The sequence below is a fragment of the Vipera ursinii genome (assembly GCF_947247035.1).
Source record: "Vipera ursinii genome assembly, chromosome: 8".
NCBI classification, from domain to species: domain Eukaryota; kingdom Metazoa; phylum Chordata; class Lepidosauria; order Squamata; family Viperidae; genus Vipera; species Vipera ursinii.
In genome coordinates, this window is record NC_139519.1 from 19,469,561 (window position 1) to 19,496,924 (window position 27,364).

The window sequence follows — 27,364 nt, forward strand, 5'->3', positions numbered from 1 at the left end:
AGTGTTTTACCTATACTTTACTAAAATTAATGCATGAATCTTGCACCAAACATTGTTAAAGTACCCACTTCACTATTCCTTTTGTGCTCAGCAATTGTATACCAAAACCAGAGAAAGGATTAAGAAATAAACCAAAAGAAATTACAGACGTGAGACAAGCAAAAAAAAAGAGAAGGAAATGTGGCTAATGAAAACTATTTCCTGTTTATCTTCCTTAGACTTCAAGTCATCACTTTCCATAGGTCATGGTCATCTCCAGATGGGCCAATCGTTAGTTCTTGTATGGATGACCACCAGGGAAATCTATAGCTATCAAACTGACTGCAAAGTTAAAGAAATATCCCAAAGGAAAGCAAATTATTTCCCTATTGTCAAAAATCCAACGTGAACATGTGACTATAATATCTAGGAATCAAGTTCAATTCAAGAGACTTTGTCCTGAAATATGCAATCAAGGACCCTAAAGCTTTGGGACACTGGTGCCTTCACACTGTTTATCATACACTTCACATCTTTCAATGTTTGCTTCCTTTTACCACTCATTCTGTTCTCCTATCACTTTATGGCTAACAGTTCAACCTTGACTTTTGGTATCCCCCATTATTAAGTTCTACATTCCAAATCTGTGCTGATCAAATTTCAAGTCGGGATTCAAGCCAGAACTTCTCTCCCTTAGGCATAGAAACCCTGATTAAAAAGGCTGGTCTTGAATGGTTCATGAAAATGCAACTCTTTTTTTAATCAGTGTTCTGTCAGTCAAACGTTTCAGGATCATTAAGGAAAGAAACCTTTAAAAGAGATGAGAAAAGAGTAATCAATCTCTCTTGGAGCCAAGAAAGATAATGTAAAAACACAAAGAAAGTGAGTGAAAGGCCCTTTAAGTTCTGATGAGCTCTTGAAACATCTGGAGGGAAAGTAAAGCCATAAAAATATTTGTGATTCTATGGCTTATTCTGTGAATCACTGACCAATTGACTCCTTTAAAGCAACAGAACAGAAACCACGGGCCACTGAACACCAATTAAAATGTACACCAAGATTTTGCTCCATATTATTTGCCTTATTGAGTATTTACAGATCAGAGGTGGGCTAATCACGGATGAAATTTCCTTGCCAGTTTCATGTCCAAAGGTAGTAATGAGGGCTCCAAGCTCAGAGAGCCCAAGGACCCCTCATTTCTACCATGAGCTACAAATATTCTCCTTTATTAAAGTTAGTAATGGTGTTGTCTTAAAATATTAAGAATTTTAAAATAGCCATTGCATATGTGACCAGAAAGACTCAAAACAACTGTGTGTTTTCCTCTATTCATGCTGAAGTTCAACCTTTGATATGCCAGTTGCTGTCTCTCCTATACTGTATATTTCAAATTTAAATCCTTTCCTATCCAGAGGAGAAGGCATTAGTGTCTCATACACTGGAGTCTTACAGTTTATGAGATGGTTCTTGAAGGTTTAGAAAGTTTCAGCCTAATCTAAAGGTAAAGGTAAAGGTTCCCCCACACATGTGTGCTAGTCGTTTCCGACTCTAGGGGCCGGTGCTCATCTCCGTTTCAAAGCCAAAGAGCCAGCGCTTGTCCGAGGACGTCTCCGTGGTCATGTGGCCGGCATGACTAGACGCCAAAGGCGCACGGAGCACTGTTACCTTCCCACCGTAGTGGTCCCTATTTTTCTACTTGCATTTTTACGTGCTTTCAAACTGCTAGGTTGCCTAATCTGCAGCAAAGCAAATAATAAGAATGGGTTTGGGGTATGTTCCGAGTTCCCTAACTAACATGAAAATTTACATGGCCATGTAAATTAGATAGATAGATAGATAGATAGATAGATAGATAGATAGATAGATAGATAGATAGATAATGCATGAGTATATTATTTATGGCGCTCCAATTTCTTTTGACCTTCCATTTCCAGATAGTCTAAGCCAGAATGGCCAATGGCCAATGATGAATGGTGCAAGGAACTGAATTCATCAACATCTGCCAGATATTGCTCAGATGATAGTATACAGGCTGTGAATCAGCCTATTATTTTGCAGAGGATAAATGGGTTAGTCTTTGGCAGCAGTTGTTCCCCAGACATTTAGAACATTTAAAGTCACTTTGGAAAACTGTGAGACAGAATTTCTTGCAAATATAATATAGAAGATAGAGTTAAAATTCTTTCAGCAACATCCCTAGCCCTGGGCATCATCAGCTCCCAATTCAGGTTTCCAAACTGAAGTCAATTACTTGATTCATTAACTATTTTGAAGACGTGATTTATGTTCTAAGCTCTGTCAAGCAGACATTGATTTAATGTATTCAGCTATACTCGGCTGTTATTAATTCTGTTGTTCTTTTTTCCCCCTTCAAAACATATCACAATGGAGTTAGTGAAACACTCTGCTTTAGTATAGTTCTTCTTTAAATATCTTTAAGGCAACTTGCAAAAAGTTAAGACGCATAAACTTCATTCTTGACTGAGTCATACTTAGTGTAAATCCATTGACATTGATGAAATATAAATTAATCATGACTGGCTCAATGCCTATTCATTCAGATTTGATTATCTCTGGATCCAAACCAATAAAATATGTAATATTAAAAATCCAATCAACGTTAAGCACATCAGATCCTTGAAGGATAGGTAGCTAACAAGAGCTAACATATCACCTTACATGGAAAGTCAGTAAAATATGAAATGGAACAAAATGTTTTTTCAAGACAACATGCAGAAGAATAACAATGAATAACAATGAAGATCCACATGAGGGAGATTTCTCAGACTCCTGTCTCTTATTCCCACCAAACTGATAGCAAAGTCTTGGTTTATCTCCAAACTTGGGTGGATGTGTAGGAGTACAAGTGATCTTTTAACTAATTTGGTCCTAGTAATTTAGTCAGCAATTCAGCAGTTCAAGTCTCACTGGCTCAAGGTTGACTCAGCCTTCCATCCTTCCGAGAACAGTAAAATGAGGACCCAGATTGTTGGGGGCAACAGGCTGACTCTGTTAAACTGCTTAGAGAGGGCTGCAAAGCACTGTGAAGCGGTATATAAGTCTAGGTGGTATTGCTACCCTGTCCTGTTCTACTCTAGTGCTGTGGTGGTGCAGTGGTTAGAATACAGCATTGCAGGCAAATTCTGCCCACTGTCAGGAGTTCGACCCTGACTGGCTGAAGGCTGACTCAGCCTTCCATCTTTCCAAGGTCGGTAAAATGAGGACCCAGATTGTTGGGGGCAACAGGCTGACTCTGTAAACTGCTTAGAGAGGGCTTCAAAGCACTGTGAAGCGATATATAAATCTAAGCGCTATTGCTATGGCTAATTCTCAAAAATACTCTGTAGTTCAAAAACGACTTACAATCGTTTCTTTAGTGACTGCTTGACCTTACAACACCACTAAAAAAAAGTGTCTTACGACCCTTGCTCATGTTTTACAACCGTCGCAGCAAACGTAAGGTCACATAATCAAAATATGGGTGCTTGGCAACAAGGCATGTATTTGCAATGGTTGCAGCATCCCATGGTCACGTGATCACCATGTGTGACCCTCCAATTGGCTTCCAACAAGCAAAGTCAACAGGGGAAGCCGGATTTACTGAACAGCTGCAACCATTTTCTACACAACTGCGGCAAAAAGGTTGTAAACCTGGGGGTGACTCACTTAACTATCGCCTTGTTTAGCCATGGAAATTCTAGTCCCAGTTACATTGTTAGTTGAGGACTATTGGTAAATAGGCAGTGGCTATCTTATGACCACTGGATTGTCTTCCTCAAGGATATGTGCAGAATGCAGAGTGTATGAGCAGAATATTTTGGAACCTTCCAAGGTGGTGGATTCATCCAAGATGGCTAGAAACATCTCAAGCCAACTATGTCTCTGTCTACAAACACAGCACTTCATCTATATACCGATAAAACTTTGCTAATTGATGTAAACAATGACTCCTATAGCTTCTTCTCATGAATCACGTAGCCCTTCAGTGCAATAATTGAAGTTGTTGTTATTCTTATTATGTGTGAGCATGCAATTATGGATTACACAGCTCTTCAACAGGGTAAACAAAAGATATCCGCAATATTGGGGATTAATAGAAAGAAGAGATACATGGAAACCAATGAAAGGAAACCACAGGGTGAGATGAACTGCTAAAAAAAATTGTCTCGGAACTTTTTTAAAAATGGCACGTTAAATGAACAATTTGTGCATGGGGCAAAGGCTTGGCACTTTCTTCTTTTCCAAAGCCCCTTAAGATTTCCCCACTCAGGCCCAGCTGCATGGGATCCACATTTCTTCATTTTATTAGCCTTCCAACTTGCAGCACAAAGAGGAAGCAGAAAGAGGGATATGTATATAGCTGTTCTATATGCCAGCTTATTCATCAACAACCTGAATATTCAAGAACTTTCCTGGGTGCTCAGTCTTCCTGGGGCACAATTCATTGTCACTCAATTTTGATTTAAGATCGTTGCAAAAAATAATAATTAAAAAAACCGTCTGGGTGGGGCTTCCCTTTTCACCTCTTTGAATGTTCATCTGGAATCTCCTTACAGGAATGAACTATATTAACTTGAGCAATGTTCCCCAGTTAAGTAATTGTACACTGGGAAGGTCCCCCAGGGCAGTTTCCACCAGGTGGGGAAAGAGGCTGTCTCTCAGCATGGCTGGCCCTTGCTTAGACAAGCACACAGGACATACTTCAGTCATTTATTTATTTTTAATCTCATGATTTAATGCAGCCGCATTGTGAAGGTACTCCACCTCTTCTGCATAACCCAGCGCAGATCAGTGCTCATCTTGATCCCAATTTGTCCCTAATTTTGCCCTGAGGCCACTTCCACATCATGTGACTTAGGTGTGCCCCTGAAAGATTTTTCTTCACATGCCCTTAAAAGTGTGAATGTGACAGTAACATCTTTGCTCACCTCCAGACAGGAGGAGACAAACTTCCAAGCTTAGGTGCTTTTCAACTGTTGGACTATGGAACATGTTGAAGACGTTGGTCTATTGGATGTGTGAGTTTTTGAGTGTTGTAAAACAAAACACGGAGAGGCCACTAGATTGAACAAGTGATGCCAACTCATTGAGAAGAGGCAATCCAAAAAGAATTGGTAGGGGAAGCAGAAGAAAGGGGTTTTTTTCCCCTCACACATCATTGTCTCAGTGGTCTTCGTATCATCATCATTCATCCAGCTTATGTGGTACTCATAATGTGGAATGGCATGATAGAAGATCTAATATTTGAGGGGCTGCCACAAAGAAGAGGGGGTCAACCTATTTTCCAAAGCATTCGAAGGCAAGATGAGAAGCAATGGATGAAAACTAATCAAGGAGAGAAGCAACCTAGCATTAAGGGGAAATTTCCTGACAGTGAGAACAATTAACCAGTGGAACAGCTTCCCTTCAAAAGTTGTGAGTGCTCCATTATTGGAGGCTTTTAGAAGAGACTGGACATAAAACATTTGTCTGAAATGGTATAGGGTCTCCTGCTTGAGCAGGGGATTGAACTAGAAGACCTCTAAGGCCCCTTCCAACTCTGTTATTTTGTTATTCAATCAGTCTTACCCTGAGAAGTTCTTCAAGACAACCCATCATGAGGTGGCCAGAAAGTAGATAGATGCTTTAGCCACCTTCACATCTGTAACTCTGAGGGACACATATGAAGCGGCCAGCAAGGGAGGCAATTCTCTCAAAAGCGCTACATCGCTCAGGAACAGTGAAACAATTTGTTCCACACAGAATTTGTCCCTGGTAGTCCACTGGCTAAAGAGGCTGCTTCATTCTAGGGTGTTGTAGGGCCTGGCCTGTCTTTGAAAATCTGCTCTTACTGGCAAGATGTTTCTGCCTAAAACCAATCAAAATCTACCCTGCTAATCGTTATTTAAGCCGACTATAAGTCGGCTATTCATCAACAGTTTGAATATTCAGGAATTTTCCTGAAAGCTTGGTTCTCTACTTAGGGCACAAACCATGACCATTCAATTTTTACTGAAGATCACTGCAAAACATAAAATTGAACATCTTTATTATGACAATAGATAGCATGGTTTTACTGTGGGGTTACTTTTCCAGTACAATCTCTCTCTCTCTCTCTCTCTCTCTCTCTCTCTCTCTCTCTCTCTCTCTCTCTCTCTCTCTCTCTCTCTCTCTCTCCCTCCCTCCCTCCCTCCCTCCCTCCCTCCCTCCCTCTCTCTCTCTCTCTCTCTCTCTCTCTCACACACACACACACACACACACACACTTATATGCACATTGGTGCAGTTTCTCAACCTGCTTGGCTAGCTATGTCTAATTGAAAACTTTAGTTTGTTGTAGAGCCAGTTGCTATCAACATTTCAAAGATTTGCATAAGTATGTGACATTGTAAAGTTCCTGAAAGATTTATATCAGGTTGGTTTTGGCTTCGTGCCTGTAATTCAGAGAGAACTGCCAGGCTGCAGACAATATGTGAACATTTTCAACTTCCTAAAGTCCAACAGAGTAAAAAGTAATGGGATTACTTAAGAAAACAATCAAATTGTGTTTTAAGAAAGCACAAAGAGAACTGTATTTCACCCTAAAATCTCTTCATTTTGATGTCTGTGAAAAGCACACTGGGAAATAATCAACAACTGCTCTTTGTTTTCGGCTGAATTTTTGAAGAAATATTTAATTCGCAAGTGACCCGGAGGTTGGGATTTATTGACTAATGTCAACCACGCTAAATGTTGTCCTTTGCTGGAGATCTACAAATGCACCATTCTGAACAAGCAGATCACAAAGGACCAGGATTGGAATTTAGACATCCCTCTTATGGATGAGTAAATGATAAAGGGAGAGCCAGAAAATATTGAATTTTGTTGGGATTGTGTAACTATATTTGTGATCACATCCAGAATAATGAGACCAGACCTGTGACTTTGGATCAGAATTTTATATCACTTTAACATAACAAGCTCATAAATAATCCTAACGCTCCATGGGAGATATAACTGTGAATCTCTCAGCTGTTCTATGACTTGCTTGCCTTTGAGTGATAATGAGTTAAGATAGAGAAATCCTAACTCTGTATTTATTTCTCTGTCCTAAGTAATCATTTGCCCTGTCCTTTCTTTAGGATGGGATCTGCCCATTCCCTCTTTTGACAAATCTGCTGTCCTATTGTTTCTCCTTGTGCAAATGATTCTTCTCATTTTGTTATGTTAAAGTGATATAAAATTCTGATCCAATGAAACGGGTGTGGCCTCATTATTCTGGGTGCCATCACAAATACGTAATCCCAACAGAAGGATCCAGCTCCAGTTGGCACTTTGTATTCTTAGCAGCATTTGGCTAACTTTGAGTTAGCCAAGAGATAAGCAGGGTCAAAGTTGATACTTGGATGGAAATACTGAGATGTGGACTAGGCTGTGGAGAAGCATCCAAGAAAATGACAAACGATTATAGAGATGTATTCACAAAGGAGGTAAGCTTGACTCAACAGAGACTTTACTTTTTACTCCTACATTATAGCCCAACATTAAGTTGCAAAACTGAATCTTAAGTAGTCCATCCTAGCTCGACTTCCAGCTGCCTGCAATTAGTGCAGGTTCGCATCCCACCAGGCTCAAGGTTGACTCAGCCTTCCATCCTTCCGAGGTAGGTAAAATGAGGACCCAGATTGTTGGGGGCAATAAACTGACTTTGTAAAATGCCGCTTGGGGGCCCCCGAAAGCCCTAATAAGCAGGCATATACATAGAATGAAGGCTATTGCTAAGCACATTGATTTGTGCTTTAGATTGTAAGCCGCCCTGAGTCTTCAGAGAAGGGCGGGATATAAATGGGATTAAAAAAAATTGATACTACTTGATTCTCTGTGTTGTCAACCACATTGGCCTGTATTCCTACGCCTATGTCCTATCCGTACCAAAATATGATGAGATTGCATAGAAAGCCCATAAAAAGTGTGCAATGATCAAAATAAATAAAACCAGTAGTGACTTACTAGCCATTAACTGGGAGGTAAAAAGGAAATAAACAAGTTAATATAGAAACATTATCCCACTGAAACTTTTGGCTTGGTCTCTAGCAGGAATTAACTGGGACCTTCCAGGATGAAATTATAAATTGAGACTAACAAACCATTAAATGAAAATTCATAAAGCTAAGTGAGAACATGCACCAGGCATTAAGTGTCAAGGCTTTTAATTAGTGTAAATAAATATTTAGGGATTAGTGATGGTGCATAAATTGGGTAGCAAATTACAGCTACACAATGTAAAGAGCCACTGGGAACTAAGGGCTGTGTTGATTGTTCATCAAGAGCTGTAGAAAGATCTTTTGTCGTAGAAATCAAAGTAGATTATTACAATCAGGGACTTTTGTAACACAGAGAGACACACATAAACACCCCAACAGAGATCCTAAACATACGGTGGTGGTGACTTGCTGATTTGTTCCATTTCACATGAACTTACCACTTCTATGAAGCAAGAGCTTATCCAACCACCCACCTTAGTTTTTTTTTTCCTTTGAGATATATCAATAAAAACTTTTATTAGCTGTGGAGCTATTGCAAGTGATGCATGGTTTCCAGAACCCAGCTACAAAAATCCAGGTGACCAGTAGCTAGTAGCAGAAATACTGAAACTCAAGTGACCGTCAGTCTTTTGATACTCTAGACCTGCTAGCCTAGGTAAAGGAAACAGGATAAAATAACTGTAAAGAATATTTTCCCAGTGTTCTCTCTCTCTTGCCCCCATTTTTTGGGGGAGGGGGAATTGGCAGTTCTACAACTTCCAGAGGTGGTCTATATTTTTTAATTTGGTTCTTAATTTTTGTATTTTGGATTTTTAATTCCCTGTAAACCGCCCTGAGTCCTCAGGGAATAGGGCGGTATATAAATATAAATAAATAAATAAATAAAATAAATAAGGAGTGAAGCAGGACAGGACCACTCCTAGTAGTAGCAGTGGTACTGATACAGCCCTGAATCTGGACAACTCATAAAACCATTGAGTCCTGGACCTCTATTGAACTGATCAGAAACCCATTCATAGTAGAACCTGTCTGACTAGATTTCCATCCATGGTGGTCTAAATTCATGAAGACAAATTTATATGAATGGTCTCATTGTCCTTATAATTAAACAGTTATTTCAATCTGGGTTTTAGAATCTTCATTGTCTTAGAATCTGAACTGGTGCAATTCAACAACACAGCAAGAACATGTTGATATGATGGAAAGAAGAAGTGGTTAGGATTTCAGGACAGCTCCTCAAGGTACATACAGCACATATCATCCTGATTCAACAAGCCAATGCTTTGCATAAAACCTGGATTTAAAGAAAGCATCCTCACTTGTCTTGCAGAAAAGGTGTCATCAGCCTTCTTTTTTGCAGCGTCTCCTTGGACATCAAGAAGGAATTAATAGGATGCAAATCCATCACCAATTTCCTGGGTGAAATTAATGAAGTATGCAATTACTATAGAATAAACCTATTGTACATGGGATAGCAATAAAATAGAATATTCTGGGTTGAACTGTGGTATTCTCTGATCTTGGTTGTTTTCTTGCAGTTCTTTCATTACCCAACTAGGTAACATCATCAATGCTAGCAAGGAGTGGGATTTGAACTCTGCCTAAATACTGGTAGTTTGTCCTATCAGTGTTGGTGTGAGTGTTCTTGGTGGTTCCTTGATTTAGGCTGTTGTTTACACCAAGATTAACACTAGACCAACAATCAAACAATACAGAATACTCCAATTAAAGGAACAAGCAACTTGGACAAACAAGCTAACAGTAAAGAACAAAGTGGTTCCTAGTCAAGGAACCTCCCCAAGAAGAAGAAGAAAAAACCCCATTCCCATCAATACTGACAGGGCAAGGCACTTATAGAATGTCGATTGGTGGCCCCCAGGGGGAGGTCCTTCTCTGTGGGTGCCCCGGAGCTATGGAATCGGCTGCCGGTTGAGCTCCGGATGGCGCCCGACCTTCGCTCCTTCCGTCGCGATCTGAAGACACTCTTATTTGAACAAGCCGGCCTGGCCTGATGGGGGATGGGTTGGGTTTTATGGTCATTTTAATATTTGTATTTACTGTTTTTAGTCGGGCATATGTTTAATTTTCTTTTAACTTTTGTATTTTTGTATTTTTTATATATTTGCCCTGTTCACCACCCTGAGTCCTTCGGGAGAAGGGCGGTATATAAATAAAATTATTATTATTATTATTATTATTATTATTATTATTATTATTATTATTATTATTATTATTATTATTATTATTATTATTATTATTAGCAGAGAGCCAAGTTCATTCCCTTTTAGCACTCCTGATATTACTTGGTTTTGCAGTATTCTGAAATTGGCAATTCTTAACTACTCTTCCAATGCTACTATCATCCCCCTGCTGTCTGGAAAAAAGAAAGGACTGTGAACATCATGTAACTGAGATAGAAAAAGGCCCTATTTAAGGAATATCCTTCAGACCAATTTTTTTCAGGGATCAGTAACTCCTTCTCTGAAATTGTCCAGCCTGGTTCTACGGAATTAACTAGAGGGAAGAAATGACACTTGAAAAACAGAAGCCAGTTAGGAACAAAATCTGCATCTGAAGTTAGGAATATCTAAGAGTAGGCAAATAAACCTCGGAAGGAACGATGGGATCCCAGGCTTAAAAGCTTCACACTTCAGGTGGCTCATGCAGTATTTTATTTTATTTTTTAACATTGCTGTAAGCCCCAGGGATCCATTTGGGGCAGGGCTTGGGCTCAAGTGTTTTTGTGGAATTCTCCCAGCCCTTAGAATTCTAGCCTGGAAAAGAGATAAAGAGGAAATTAGTTTTTAGTTATGTCATGTGCTAATTAAATATCAATTATATATCACTCAAGGTGGATTACACTTTGCATAAAATGAAATCTCCTTGTAGGGCGTTATCGTCCTATGCCCAAAGCGCTGAAAAGAATTAAATACCAAGATAATTTGAGAATTAACAAAATTAGCAGATCGCTTTAGTGAACGATTTTCCTTAAGTCTATCATCGGCTAATGAACAATTGTGCTGTGTGGCACTTATGGCGAAAATACTAATATAATCCTGTTCCTGGCAAAAGCATGCAGTCTGTCTTGAAAAAAGAAAGAAGGAAAGCAATTCCTAGCCCCCCCACCCCACCCCCACCCCCCAAAAAGCATTAGCAAGACACCTTGATTATTATTTTTTGTTAATTTTGAATTGCCTTTAGGCTGAACACCGAATTTTAGGCACCGTGGCTTTTCCTGATACTTGGCTGAGCAGGAGAGCCTGGAGCAGAGGACTGTGAGAAGAAGGCCAAGGAAATCTTACCAAATGAACATGGCAACCCTAGAGAGAAAAAGACACCGCACATTTGTTGTGATAACACTACGGACTTTTGCGTGCTGGGTCATAATAATTCTGTGCACTTTTCCATCCGTGCGTTCCACTTTCTACAGATCAAAGCCACAACCTCAGACCTTCACAAGGGGGCAGCAAAGAGCTACTATAACCCCAACTCTTTGCTGCCCTCGAGTGGTCACTCACAGCTTTACAACCAATGAATGATAAGCCTAGTGCAGTGATGGTGAACCTTTTAGAGACTGAGTGCCCCAAAACCGCCCCACCCCCGATTGTAAGTTTCTACTTTATTTTTATTTGCTTGACAGGTGAAGGATTCCCTTAACAACTGCAGGGACATGCTTAACAAAAGTGGTCATCAAATTCGATGTGACTCACTTAAAAGCTGTCATAGGTCATTGCGGTCTTCTCAATTCTGTTGAACTCTGGTCAGGTAAGAACAATCAAGCTTTGCATGTATGTTTTTCTTAAAATGACTGTCAGGACTCTGTGGAATCTGTGTAATTTTACTAGAAGGAATATCAGGTTTTGTGTGCCCACGAGAGAGGGGCAAAGAACCATTTTCGTGAGCGCCTGTTATCATCTCTGTTGATTGTCTTAATAGGTTGGCAGGGATAAAGAGGAGACGGAGAGGAGACGCAGTCCCACCCCACTTTTACTCTCCCTGCTCATGTTTTTGCTGCTCATATTGTTAAGTATTGGGTGAGAAAAAGGTGAACATTCCAAGGGTTTCTGTTAAACACAAGCTTTTTGTGAAAGGAAGAGGAGGGGAATGCAACCTTTGATGTATTAGTGGGTTGTTTTTTTTTTAAAAAAAGTCTGTGTACATTATTTTCTTATACCCTCGCAACCCCCATGCTGTTGAATTCAGGAATTGAATGCCATAAACAGTCTGCGGTTCACGGGCATTTTCTTTACAGTCCTCAACTTACAATCGTTCTTTTAGAACATCATTTGAAGTTCCAAAGGGACTGAAAAAAAGTGATTTATGACTGGTGGTCACACCCCACGGAGCATACCCAGGACCGCAGGGTCAAAACTCAGGCGCTTGGCAATGGCTGTGTGTTTGGGGTGGTTTTCCTGCACCGAGGTCACGGGATCACCATCTGCAACCTTCTCAGCCAGCTTCCAGCCAGCCAAGTCAATGGGGGAAGCCAAATTGGCTTAATGACCTCACAGTTCCCTTGGCTGTGGTGATCTGCTTAACGACTCTGGCGAAAAGGTCATAAAATTGGGCGTGACTCATTTAAGAACTGTGCTCCCTGGTGCTTGGTTGTTTTCTTGCAGACATTTCATTACCCAACTAGGTAACATCATCAGTGCTAGATGATCATCAGTCAAGAACTTTACTGAAGGACAATATTTGTAGCTCAGGGTTGACATGAGGGGCCCTTGGTGCTCTCTGAGCTTGCCTGTTTTCTTGCAGATGATTCATTACCCAAACTAAATAACATCATCAGCGTTAGCTAATCATCAGACCAGCACTGATGATGGTAGCTAGTTGGGTAATGAAATGTCTGCAAGAAATCAAGGAAGCTCAGATAGCACCAAGAAACTCACACTCCTCCTCCTCCTCCTGTTTCACTGCATACACCCCACTCCTGTGTAGCACTGATGATGTTACCTAGTTGGGTAATGAAACGCCTGCAAGAAAACGACCAAGCTCAGAGAACACCAAGGACCCGTCAAATCAAGAACTACTGGTGTACAGAAAGGCATTCACAAATGTTCTTTCATGACTTTGATGACAACATTTTTATTTCTTCCTCTTGAAGAATTGTGTCTCTTAGCTCACTGGTTGCCTCTTCCTTAGGAAAAAAAAGCTTCTGCTCTAAAGTGCTGATCTTACAGCAAGCCAAATGAGGCACGGCCTCCCAATTATCACTTGCAATTTGGAATAACACTCCTAGTTTTATTAACCATATGTGGAAAGAGCCCACTAAGCACCCTGCTTTGTTTGTGAAAAAAAAGAGAATACAATTGGGAAAGAGTATTCCTGGATGATAATGAGATGCAAAATAAAGACACTTGCCGTCGTTCTTTCCTGTGCCAATAATAGCTTTGCAATAACACTTTGCAATTTAACTAGTGTCTCCCAGACAGCATTAAAAATGCTTTGCAAATACTAATTAATTCAAACTTATAACATCACAGCAATTGTTGAAGCAGGTGAATATATTAAACAACTGAATAGAGGCCTTTATCCAGGGTAAACTGAAAGATCTGATAAGTGATCTTTCTGAAACATTCTAGAAGCAAGAAGCACTGTGGAAATGAGTGGTGCTCACACGTGAAAATGTCTAAATTTTGCCTTATTTTAACCTTTCTTTGGGGAGTCTTTCTGAACCTGTCCTCATTCTGCAGAAATGTATTTACTTTTAATTGATATGAGAATGCAGAGTATTGCACAGTGGCTGATATAATGTTCAGTCTGTACAATATTAATATTGGGCATTGAAATCAGAGAGATAAAGTCTTCATCTTAAAAGATTAATTACTTCATCACGTGATGGGAATCCCTGGTTTAGACTGTCTTTTGAAAATGTTGGCTCTAATATCCTGAAACTAATGAATCCAAAGTGTACAAATTCATGGAGGAAATACTGAAGATTAGCCATGGCAATTTACCTACTATTTTTATGTTTAAGGTTGGGGTAACTTACCTAAAAAGTTGTTAGGGAAAAAACAGTTTTGTATTTCCAATCATTGGCTTTCAAGTTCATAATTAGTTTGTTCGTTTTGTTGGGTCCCCCCCCCCTTTTTCTGGTTGCATTAGGACATGGAGATTTCTGTATGGAACTATTGTGCTCTCTGTCCATATGTTGTGATATTTGCAGACTTTCTATTAGTCCTCAAATTTGTCAGAACAGGATGAGAAATTTACCGGTTGTCTTCTAGAGCCTCAGAGATGCCAGCTTTCAGACAGAAGGGATAAATGGGCCTGGTTTCATAGGGAAATTAAAACTAATTTGAAATCATGAATCACTTCGCATTTATTTAGGTTGAATTACTGTATGACAATAAACCATTGAATGACAGCCACTTGATTTTTTTCTTCTTCTAATGATTCATCATTCCTTACCTTCTAGTTATTACCAAAATAACAAGGCATGAAATATCATCCCTTGCCTGCTGACTATTCTGGACCCAGAGCTGACCATGGAAGGAAATTAAATACTGGGTTAGATAAATCTCTGGTCTGATCTAACATACCAGTTTTTATGATCGTACCCAAGAAGCAGTTGACTAATGGAAAGAGAAAAACATCATGATCTTGGCAGATGTAAAGGGACATAAGCAGGGATGATATAAATAGAGGATAATGTATGTGTGCTTTGCTCCTTTTGCATCAATGTGCTGTGTTTATTGTGGATGTTAGATATTCTTTGGATAGAGCTGTCAGTTAATCAAGGAGAAGCTTGTCAATGGTGTGTCCATATTTTTATTCCATTGGAAAACCACAGGCAAGTTGAAACTCCTAGGATTATGGAAAGGTTTGATGCTGTTTATCCTTTTTGCATTTTGGTAAAAGATTATGAAGGTGAGGCTGGCATTCAGCAGGTGCTCTGAGTCAGTTTTTTGGGAGCAAGATAGTTCAGTTAGTTGCCCATAGCTCCACAATGAATAACAGCATTTGAATGAATGAACCTTTATTGTCAAAGTACAACCATGTATACACTGAGATTATCACTGCTGGTGATGACCTCTAAAGCCCTAAATGGCATGGGCCCGGATTATCTGAGGGAGCACCTGCTGCCAGCGTCAATTTCCCATCGTCCTGTGCGCTCCCACAGGGAGGGCCTCCTCAGGGTACCACCGGTCAAGGATTGCCGGCGGGTGATCCCCAGGGGGAGGGCGTTCTCTGTGGGCATGCCTGCCCTATGGAATCAGCTGCCAACGGAACTCCGGACTGCCCCCAACCTTTGTTCGTTTCACCGGGACCTAAAAACCTGGCTCTTTGAGCTATCTGGTCTGGACTGAGGGGCTTAATGTTTTTAAATTGTTATTTAATTTTTGCGGCTAGACTTAATTTAATTTAATTTTAATTTTATATTGGATTGTTTTTAAATTCTGCCCTGTAAACCGCCCTGAGTCCTTCGGGAAAAGTGTAAGTTTTGAACCAGTTGGTGTTGAACCAGTCAAGTAAACATGACCGGTTGACCAGCCAAGTTTAGGTCAATTGTAGTTTGAATTTATTTGAACAATGGCAGCCTAGTAAGGGGGAAAAAGAATGATATTAATAACCAAACTTTGTATATTCTAAAAGAAAAAAAATGGAGTTCAGAGAATTAACTTTGGGAGTTGAAGTCCACAAGTTGTAAAGTTGCCAAGGTTGGAGATGCCTGATGCAGTGCAAGAGAGGAGGACCTTTGGCCATTAACCATTGGCCATGTTGAGTGAGACTATGATGAATAGGAGTTCAACAGCCAAGTTTCCTCCACCTGACATAGGACCACTATCTTTCCATTCCCTCTTGCAGCAAATGCAGTAGACTTAAACATTGTCTGTCTGCCTCTCCCTGGCATATCTTGAATTCAGTTGTTCAGATATACTGCTAGGACAAGTATGTCGAATAGTTTAATCACAGCACGTTTGTGGATAGTATTTGAAGTCACAGAATGCCTGATCCTAGATGGTTTTGTAAAACATGCTGTTCTCTTTTTATCTTTAACACGCTACACAGTTATTCCATCTGTTGAATTAGGCCATCTCAGAGCAATGGAGAAGAGTTTATAAGCATTATTATTTGAATTTAAAACCCCCTAGCCACATAAAAGGGACGCGGTGGCTCAGTGGGTTAGGATGCTGAGCTTGTGGATCAGAAGGTCGGCAGTTTGGCGGGTCGAATCCCGAGTGCCACGTAACAGAGTGAGCGCCTGTTACTTGTCCCAGATTCTGCCAACCTAGCAGTTCGAAAGCACATAAAAATGGAAGTAGAAAAATAGGGACCACTACGGTGGGAAGGTAACAGCGCTCCGTGCGCCTTTGGCGTCTAGTCATGCCGGCCACATGACCACGGAGACGTTCTCGGACAAGCGCTGGCTCTTTGGCTTTGAAACGGAGATGAGCACCGGCCCCTAGAGTCGGAAACAACTAGCACACATGTGTGGGGGAACCTTTACCTTTGCCACATGAAGCTAAGACAAAAATCCATTTCTAGCATCTCCTCTGCCTTTAAATTAGCAACAAAAGAGTTGCTGGCAAATGTCGGTAAGTTGATAGTGATCGGTAGAACTTGCATAATTTCTGCCTATATGATGCCTTGTCAATCTGGTGCGTTTCACAAGGAGGCTTGCCTCATTTTACAGAATATGATCAGTTGTCTCCAATTAAGAACTGAAAGCCACTTGTCTGCAACGGTTGCATAATATCATTCATTATGTAGATACTGATTAGTCAAAGAAAACATTTAGCAGATAGAGAATGAGATAGGATTCGCATTTTTGCCCAGAGCTGATAAACAGCTTGAGTTGAAATTGAATTGCAGCTGCTGGGAAACATTTTTGTTTTTTTTAAAAGAGTCCAAATGAATTGAAGCTGCCTAATGCGGTGTGTGTCCCTCTTTTATGTTTGTTTGTTTGTTTGTTTGTTTCCAGGCAGGAGTAGATTCTTCCATGTGTAATAAAATATAAAAAGAGTGAGAGAGAGAGAGAGAGAGAGAGAGAGAGAGAGAGAGAGAGAGAGAGAGAGAGAGAGAGAGAGAGGTGTTCTAACTAGAAACAAGATGAGTCCGTGGATTAGTTTGGATTTAGTCTGTTGCTAATGGCAAAGACGTTTGGCTTCTGGCCACACATTCACCTAGAAAACACAGAGCTAATTGGAAAAGCACCTGTGATAAGGTGTAACTCACCACCTGCACTTTCCTGAAATAAAATAAGCCTCCATAATTGAGTACATTACAGATCAACCTTGCGAAATCCACCTCCAGGCACTGGCTTAAAATTATTATTCTTCTAAGTAAGACGACTGACTTCCAGCTCATGTCTTTTTTATACGCTGCTGAAGAAATACAGGTAGTTCGCGAGTTACGTTTAATGATCCTCTGAAGTTACCACGCCACTGGAAAAAAGGGACCTATGACCATTTTTCACACTTAGGACTGTGGCAGCATCCCCGCGGTCAGGCAATTTACATGCAGTTGCTTGACAACTGGTTCATATTTTACGACCGTTGCAGCATCCCCAGGGTCACGTCATCACCTTTTGCGACCTCCTGACAAGCAAAGTCAATGTGAAAGTTGGGGTAAAGGTCACTTAACGAATTTCTCACTTAGCGACAGAAATTGTGGTCGTAAGTCAAGGGCCACCTGTAGTCAGTGGGGTTTAAGATGTTAAAGCATGAGAACATATTATTTTCCTTACTCTTCCTAGAAAGAGAATTCAAGTGCTCCAAGATACTAGGTGTACTAAGACATCTAGCACTCCTCCATGTTTTGCATTGCTAGGATATATACTTGAATAATTACCGAGAATTTTGAGAAAAGTATGACTGATTAGAGGGGTCTGAATACTGAGGGGAAACTAAGCTTTAATAAAAAGTTTAGAACAGGACATATAATGACTTTAAAATGATTTTTATAATAATGGAAACATAAGCTGATTAGAAAACATGCTAGGTGTTAATGTTATCGTATGCATGGATACAAAAAAAATGTTTACATTCAACTTGGTATGTACTGAAAATATTAAGAACTAATATCTGTTTAATGTGGACAAAAAGAGATTATTATTGGAAGAAGAGAGGATCAAGGAATATATTACCAACTAAGGTATTGATTAATTGTAGAAATTGTTATTGATTGTTTGGAATATATGAACCCAGACAACACACTGTTCACGAAGCATTAAAGCTTGTTACTATAAAAGATTAATAAAATATATTGAAATAATAATAATTACAGAGAGCCATCATTCTGCCTTGTTTCTGTAGCTTCACATTCCTTAGCTTGGTGTCCTCCTAATGCATAAGACTCAGTTTCCAATTACCAGACAGTAACGGAGTTGAGATAAAACACAGTTCAGGGGTTCCAGCTACATATACCTGCAAGTCAGGGAGCTTTAACAGAACCGGTATTTTACCGGAGTTAATGCAAAGGTCAAACTAACAGCTTTTCAGAAACAATTACCAGTAACCAAACCTCTTAAAATTGTTGCTTAAACCAGTTGAGCATGCAAAAACATCAGTTAAAATTTGCCACCCCTGATTAAGTCTGGCTCTTGCTGACTAATCACTTCAAGCTTCCATTGAATTAAACTCATTAAAACAATAGCCTCCATAGAGCAATAATAACAATAATCATCTCCTGTTTAACCATCCTGAGAAGTAGGTTCTTTGCCCCCCATTTTTGGTTTAGGATTGTGCCAATCTTCTCCCTAGAATCAGAAGACCAGTCTTTGGATGCAGCTCAGCCTATCTTCCTGGGAAGGCAAATAAATGTTCTAAACGTAGCACTTGAGACGGGCTCCTTGTCTTAATTCAAACCTGCTCAGTCAAGTCTTTGGAAGCTTGACTGAGCTTGTAACCCTAACTTGAGTCAAGTGTTTGTGTGCCAGCTGCTTCTTGTAGGCACTTGCTTCTTTGGGGATTCACCCATTGGCTGATAAAATCCTAAGCAGACCCCTGAAATCAAGAGATGTCACTACAATTGGTATAATTTGTGAGTTTGCCAAAGAACGGTGATTTGCTGTAATGGGAGCAGACACTGGGTCTGCGACCCATCCCGTGGTTATCACAAGGGCATAAGCAGTCTACTCCTCCTGCTTGTTGTCTCACAAGATTGCTTGATGATATTGTTGTTCTACTGATTCATTATTGCCGTTCAGGTACCTGGTTAATGGGGATAAGAGCAGAACCACATCTTTAACTGGAGTCATGCTACATACATTGAGATTGACTCTTACATAAAATATGACTTGATAGTCACATAGGATCCCTCTTGTAACTGGACTGCAGAAAGGATCCCCATCTAAGTCTTTTTTAAAAAAAGACACAGTCGTAAGTCATCCTCAGCCTGCAGCTTCCTCACACCCAATTTGTCCTCCCATATTCCATCTACTTTTGTCCAATTTGCGATCTAATGAAGGAAGGAATGTGTTTTGTCTTAGGGAGAGGGGGGTGACCAGGGAGTAGATGTTAAGAAGAAAGGATGGAGTGAGGCGAGATGAGATGCATTTTCTCCCCACAACTCCTCTGCACTTCTTCAGATTGTGACCTGGTAAGGATGACAAAAAATAATTAAAAAATAGAAACTTCCATGCCAGCTATAGATCTCTTACAGTAGGGATGGGAACACTGAACGATCCATAGTTAATTTAATAAACTGAGAAGGACCACTGAGATGTAGGCTGTCAAGAAACATTTTGCCTATGGAGAATAAGGCCATTTATGGCTACCAATTGCCAGGTTGATATGCTACCTCCATGGGTTATACATAGGACACCACTAGGCTGCAGTGCCTGGGAGATAAGGAGTAAATTGTCTCATGCCCTGCTTTTATCTGGGAACAAGATGCCAGGCTTAATAAAACGTTGGTCTGATCCACCAGAACGTCAAAAACAAGAAGGTGTAAGTTGTGCTCCTCCTCAATTCTATCTCAGAGTAGCCCTGATGAGCATGGCCAATAAATTGCCATGTGATGGATGTCATACTGAAGGCTATGGATCCCCTGTGTTTACTCTGGAGAAAGAAGAAGAGCACAGCGCCACACCAGTGAACTGATCCCAGATAAAGCCTCTTCTTATGTGAGCTTCTCCAGTGATCATCAGGAAAGGAACGTTAGATAGTAGAGCTCTTTGCAAAGCCCACTTGATTGAGCTCTATTTCTGTAAGGGTCGTGCAGGAAAACAATAGCCTGGAACCAGAATGTAGAGAGAACAGAAGTTTCCTTAATTATGCAAATTAATAAGCTGCTTAGCTAAGCACTGTCTGTTTCTTCAGGGGGAAGGTGGTGCTGTAATTATAAGGCAAATAAAATATCTCCTAGGTAATATTTATTACATTGCCTGTTGAAAGATATGCAAAGACAAAGTCAGCATTGTCCTTTTGACCCCTTCTTTTTTCCTCCTCCTCCTCTTTCTTCTCTTCTTCTTCTTTTTTCTCCTCCTCCTCCTCCTTCTCCTTTCTCCTCCTCCTCCCCCCCCCTTCCTAAATCTAACTGCTTTCATTGTGGTTTGATGGGATTAGTCTTTTATCATTCCCTTGTAAATTCCTGAGAAATAGATAAATTGGGCTGCTGAGTATAGCAAATGAATTGCCCACATTGGCAAGTTCCATTAGAAGAGCAATGCAAGGTGGCATTTTTAAGGACCTTCAGCCAGAAACTTGTCCCCACTGTAAGAAAACAATAAATCAATACCGCAATATTTTTCCACTCCTCTGCCTAGCTGCTTTTAATATTTTTTTCCTAATTATATTTTAAGTTGACCTTAGAGCCAAGGATGTTATCAAAACATGAGCTTGGATTACTGAAGGGATTATCTTGCCAAGTACTGAAGTGACATATACTTTAATTCTCCTTTCCCCTTTCTGTCGGGCTTTGGGGTGTTTCTGCAGATTCAGCAATTCAATAAATAATTAATCTTTTGGATATTTTCCCTGCTGTAAAAAAAACAAGCCCTAAAATAAATATTAATTGGTCTTCAATCATCAATCTTTCAGCCACTCAATATTATTTCCATTGCTCATACATGTGTTAATCCTTCTCTTGTCCCTGGTGCAAAGGTATAATAAGTGAGTTGATATTATATGCTGCCACCTTAAAATGCAATAACACCAATGTTTCCCCCATTATATAAAGGCACTTATCTCTATGGGAATACCCTGAGATAAGCAATATTCACCTACGTTTCCTCTAGAAGCATTCACTGTCATTGACATCAAACTGAGGATTGGTTATGTTCTATGCTGTGTTGCATGAAGCAACTAGATCCCCAAAGAGGTCTACATTCAGGCACCAAGATTGACATGGTATCTGCTGCATTGGAGGAAACACTGTCATTGAGTCAACTTGAGCAATTTGCAAAAATAAGTCTGGACATTTGATTCCTTCAGGCACCACCATCCAGATCTGAGCTAAGGAAGATGCAATAGGAAAGTCAATTTCTGGCACTATCTATTTCTTAATTTCTCCAGCCCCTGCAAAATCATTCTTCTGCATTCCCCACTGCGCAGATCATGTCAATGCCCTTGTCATCACACATCTAAGGTAAGTTCTTAAACTTCTTTGGCAAATGAAGGTACTTGGTCTCAACCATGACAAAGTCCTACGGGAATAGGGCGTTATACAAATCCAATAAAATAAATAAATAAATAAATCTCATTTTTGCTTTCTATTCAAATAACCAACCAACCCAATGTACAAAAATCAACTCATAAAAGTCTGTAATATGTTATTATTCCCAAAACAATTGATTCACACCTGAATCTGTAATTTCCCACTAGTGATTCTTGACTAATTTCTCAATGGCATGAGTTAGTGCTAAAACAATAGCATTCCTACTTTTTAAAAAAGTCCCATTAAAACAATTGTCTCGTCTATCTTATCATTTTATCTTCTCTTCTTTGAACCAAAATATGGGATGAGACTGAGTTTGTTGAAGAAAAAAGTGGTGCATAATAAGACAGGGACCTTCTCAAATTCTCCTTAGTCGCTTCATCACTAAATAAATGTATAAATCAATGAAAAAATAATGTCACCAGAATTCATTTATGCCTTGAAAAAGATTCTAAAGGAAATACTCTTTCATCAGACTGAATGAGAACTGGTAGGAAACAATGCAGAATAAATTAGCTGACCACCAATGTTATCAATAAAATATTGTAAAGCAGCAAAGATTATATGCAATAGCCAAATACAGAAAAAGAGAATATAGCAACATTTGATACTTGGGTGTCCAATCTAGTTCAGTTAAATGGGATATGGATTAAAGTAAAACACAAGATTAGGGACGCGGTGGCTCAGTGGGTTAGGACGCTGAGCTTGTCGATCAGATGGTCGGCAGTTTGGCGGGTCGAATCCCGAGTGCCGCGTAACAGAGTGAGCACCTATTACTCATCCCAGCTTCTGCCAACCTAGCAGTTCGAAAGCACGTAAAAATGCAAGTCGAAAAATAGGGAACACTCCGGTGGGAAGGTAACAGCGTTCCGTGCGCCTTTGGCGTCTAGTCATGCCGGCCACATGACCACGGAGACGTCCTCGGACAAGCGCTGGCTCTTCGGCTTTGAAATGGAGATGAGCACCGGCCCCTGGAGTCGGAAACGACTAGCACGCATGTGCGGGGGAACCTTTACCTTTACTTAAAACACAAGATTGAGAAAACATCTCTGCTTACTTCTCACATGATTTCCAAAAGCATCATCTCTGAATGTCTGTGGAGGTTCTCCACAGATGCTTTTTTTCAAAAGGCAACTGGACTTTGCGTTCGCTTGAGGAAGACGTTTCACTTCTCATCCCAAAAAGCTTCATCAGTTCTTCCTCAGAACCGAGGAAGCTTCTTAGATGAGATACAAAACGTCTTTCTCAAGGAAAAAACAATCCAGTTGCCTTTCTTTTCTTTTCTTTTCTTTTTTTGCGAGGGAGGGGCAGGGGAAAAGCACCTTTGAGACATACAATCTCTGAAGAAAGGTTTCCATTGCAGTAGAGCCATTCTTTCAGTAGCAAGTAATTTTGAGTAACGTCAAGTTTTCTTTAGTGTCAGCCAACTGGCAAAAAGTTTATATCTTTCAAGATGTAGACTTGAATGCTTGTATTCAGAAACAGAAGAGCTGGCAGTAAACTCGATTCAAAGCTAGCTACGTTTGCTTCGTAAATCTAGTCCTGATGGGAACCAAGCCATTTTGGACAGTTTCTGCTTTCTGGAGAAGAACCACTTGCTCTAACTTGGTGCCCTCCAGGGGTTTTCCCATAACCCCAATTCTTAGGAAGTATGACAGAAACAACTTCCAGCACTGGATATAGCCTCATTATTTATTTGTACAGTGAGATGCTCAATTAGACCGTATTCAGGAGAATTAAGGAGGGCCATCTTCACTTTCTGATCTGCCTAAGGACCCAACAAGCAGAAACATTCCTCCTCAGTGAAAACCTTCACTTAATTAACGTTGACATGAGCTACTGCTGACACCTCCTGAGTAAATTCCTCTCTTTGGATTCATAAGCAGTTGTCGTTCCTAGCAGCACTGTTTTTTTGCATGGGATGGCCTTAAGACAAATGGGGAAACGATGGTTTTGCTTAACATAGGCGCCCTCTGAACTTCGTTGAGTTTCAAGTGAGCCTTCACAATGGAAGCACCGTTTCATTATTTCGTTCTTCCTTGGTTGCTACTCACAAAATTCTTCATCCTGCCGTGGCTGTCATTTCCCGCGTCTTCGGTTAGAATGTGAAGAATAAAACCGATTCCATTTGTATATCCAGTGTACCACACTTTCCCCTATCGTTTTTGAATCCACTTGATGTTTTTAACGGTTTTTTTAAAAATAATTTTTATTGTTCTCAAAACCTCTTTAATGATTTTTGTTATCTTTCTGATTACGTTTCGGATTGTTCGGCCCTGATAACTTTGTAGGCCACCTGGAGTAATAGAGGTGAGATGTAAATTGAAGAAACAAGTGACTAACCCGGCTAAAATTGTTTGCTGATACTCCATAGATCAGGAAGTTGAAATAGATTATGATAAAGATCTCTTTTAGCGCTTATGATTTTATGATCAAAGGACCACTGCTCCTATTAGATTATGTTCCTGCAGCATAATTTCGTCAATCAGTGTGTCAACTTTCTATTCCTTTCTTCCACTTTTTTTCTGGCAGAATTTTCACAGACGTTGCTCCTTCTCATGAATAGTGTCAGAAGCAAAGAAAGGGACTAATATAAGGAGCGAGCAAGGAGAACTTGGGGAAATTAAGGTGTTCTTATTTTCAATCTTCTTTTTTTTTAATGTAAATATCCAAAAATGAGAATAATATCTGAAGAACCCTGAGGGTGTCCAGCATCGGCATTAGGTCCTCAAAACCTAGTCAGATTAAAGCGTGTGAATGTGTGTGCAATCATGAATTTCAAGTCATGTTGTGACAGTGTTTGGCAATTGTAAAAAGAGATCAGGTGGCAAAAGTAGGCATTGTCATCACTGCCAGCCATTCAGTTGTGTCTGACCTTCAGCCACTCTGTGGATTAGCACTCTCCATATTTTATTTATTTATTTTATTTTAATTCCATTTATATCCCGCCCTTCTCCGAAGACTCAGGGAGGCTTACAAGCTTAGCAGTAGCCTTCTTTCTATGTATATGCCTGCTTATTAGGGCTTTCACACACACACCAAGCAGCATTATTACAAAGTCAGCTTAATTGCGCCATGGTCATCCCGGTGTCATCCTTTATAGTGTCCAGCCATTGGGTATTAGGGCAGCCCCTTCTTCTTTTTCTGCTGATCACTCCCAGCATGACTGACTTTTTGAGCATGTCCACTCTCATGACCATAGTATGACAGCCTCTGTTTGGCTATTTTGGCTTTGGGTGATATTTTTTGGTGAGGTTCAGTCTAGGACTTCTTTGTTTATGGTTTTGGAGAAAGACCTGGTGACCTACTCTAGTTTTGCTTGCCAAAATCTTTATGGACCAAAGAGTAGGCAAATCATGGCAATTGTCTCCAGCTTTTGCTTGTATTTATGACAGTTTAAGAAGGAACTTGAATCCTATGAGAAAAAATAAATAAATATCCACTCAGAGATAACACTTACAAGATAAACAGGCAAACATAACACCCCCACACACCCATATGAGTGATAAAAGGACCTTAAGGTCACGGGGCAATTAGCTCAACAACAAAAATCTATTGCATGCATGGCACTGTGAAGGGGGAAAGTTATGTTCCATGTTTGGATCCATTAGAAAACTTACTGGAAATACAAATTGTCAGTTGTATAAATTTTGTAAATGCCAGCTAGGGAATTCTGGGACTTGAAGTCCACAGGTCTTAAAGTTGCCCAGATTGGCCACCCATGATCTAGAACATCTGGGGACCACTGGGTTGAAAAGGGCAGGCTCTTTGGCCTCTCTCAAGTTTATGCACAGACTTAACGTAGAAAAGGGAGGAAGCCAAACCAAGCTGGTGTGGTTATTCCACTGCAGAGATAGTGCGGCTGAGAAGAGAATGTGGCCTTAGGTAGATTTGGTTTTTGTTTTTTGTTTTTTAGTGCGTTTGGCAATTGAATTATTTTTATGGCTGTCTTGTTTTCTGCTGACACTCCTCAAACTGAAAGGTAATCCAGGCACCTACGTATGCCACTTAAATTAATTACCTGGCCTGGAAGCAACTGGTTGATTTGCACTGATGACAGCCCAAAGGTTAGGACTGAAGCTGATAATGAAGATTTGCAGCACATCAAGCCCATAATGCTCAAGGAGTAACACTGCCAAGGCAAGCAGGGTGGATCCTTTATTTTAGGTGCAAACTGGTTACTATAAAGAGCAACTGAGCCAAGTCAATATTCAGACACAGTTAGGAGCACCCTGTCCATCCAAAAAGCGAGACGGTGTCTGGATGCAGCCCTTCTAGGGGGTTTGCTTGGAAAGAAATCAGAAAAGTGATTTTATTTTTATTTATTTGATTTTTTTATCCTGCCTTTATTACTTTATAAATAACTCAAGCCAGTATATATACCTACTAGGTACAAATTTTATTTCCTCCTCCTATTTTTCCCCACAACAACAACTTTGTAAGGTAGGCTGGGCTGGGAGAGCGTGATTGGCCCCAAATCACCCAGCCACTTTTCATGCCTAAGGTGGGACTAGAATTCACCGTCTCCTGGTGATTGGCTCAAAGTCACCCAGCCAGCTTTCATGCCCAAGGCGGGACTAGAACTCACCATCTCCTGGTGATTGACCCAAAATCAGCCAGCCAGCTTTCACACCTAAGGCAGGACTAGAACTCACCGTCTCCTGGTGATTGGCTCAAAGTCAGCCAGCCAGCTTTCATGCCTAAGGCGGGACTAGAACTCACCATCTCCTGGTGATTGGCTCTAAATCACCTAGCTGGCTTTCATGTCCAAGGCGGGACTAGAACTCATAGTCTCTGATGATTGGCCCAAAGTCATTCAGCCGCCTTTCGTGCCTAAAGTGGAACTAGAACTCACAGTCTTCTGATTTCTGCCCGGTGCCTTTACCACTACACCAAACTGCCTCTCTATGATTATAGTGCTCAAAAGTAATTAGCTGTTATAATCTGTAAGCAGCCAGACGCTGCAAAAAATATCAAAATTTATATTACTAGAACTGAAGAAAATATACAAAACACTTTTAAAAATTAAGGGAGGCTTCAATGAAACCATGGCGACAGCCCAACATATTTTAGGTTAGATAATCCTTGGTTACATAAAAATTATGATCTGTGAAAGGGTTTACTCTATTAGGCTTTTATAATAGAAAAGGGACACAATTTCCTGTTCATCCTGCTACGTGTTTATATTAAATGTGCACATACAGAAGTCTTTTAGTCACTGATTACTGAGTATTACTCACCAGAATCTCAGGAAATGAATACACTTTCTGGTTTACACCCTGATTCCTCAAAGGAGCCCTTCATTTAAATCTAAACAGAGCAATTATATATTGTTCAACAAATACCACTGAAATACTTAGCCCATTAAGATTGGGGTTAGGTAAGACACTTTCCCATCCTGGTTACAGAAGAATTAGTCACTGATAGGTGTAGACGAATAATCATTTGTGGTTGGACAGACAATGGAGCATCTGCCAGACAAAGGGTGTCATTTTTCTCGGCCTGGTTCGCAAATCCCTTGGTGGGTTGCCACAAGCCAGCTCTGACAGCACTTTCGTAAGTGGGAAAACGATCTCGCAGAACTGGAAGTCCGTGTGGAAAAGAAAAGGATTAAGGGCTTCAGTCAAAGCACTCTCTGCTCCTTTGGCTGACAAAGAGAGCACTGAGGCAAAAGCAGGGGGTTTACCATGGTGTTCTTCGTTCCTCCAGCATCGGGTAGCTAAGCAATTAACACACTGTATTTGCAAATAGATTAGGGGTGTCTAACCTTGGCAACTT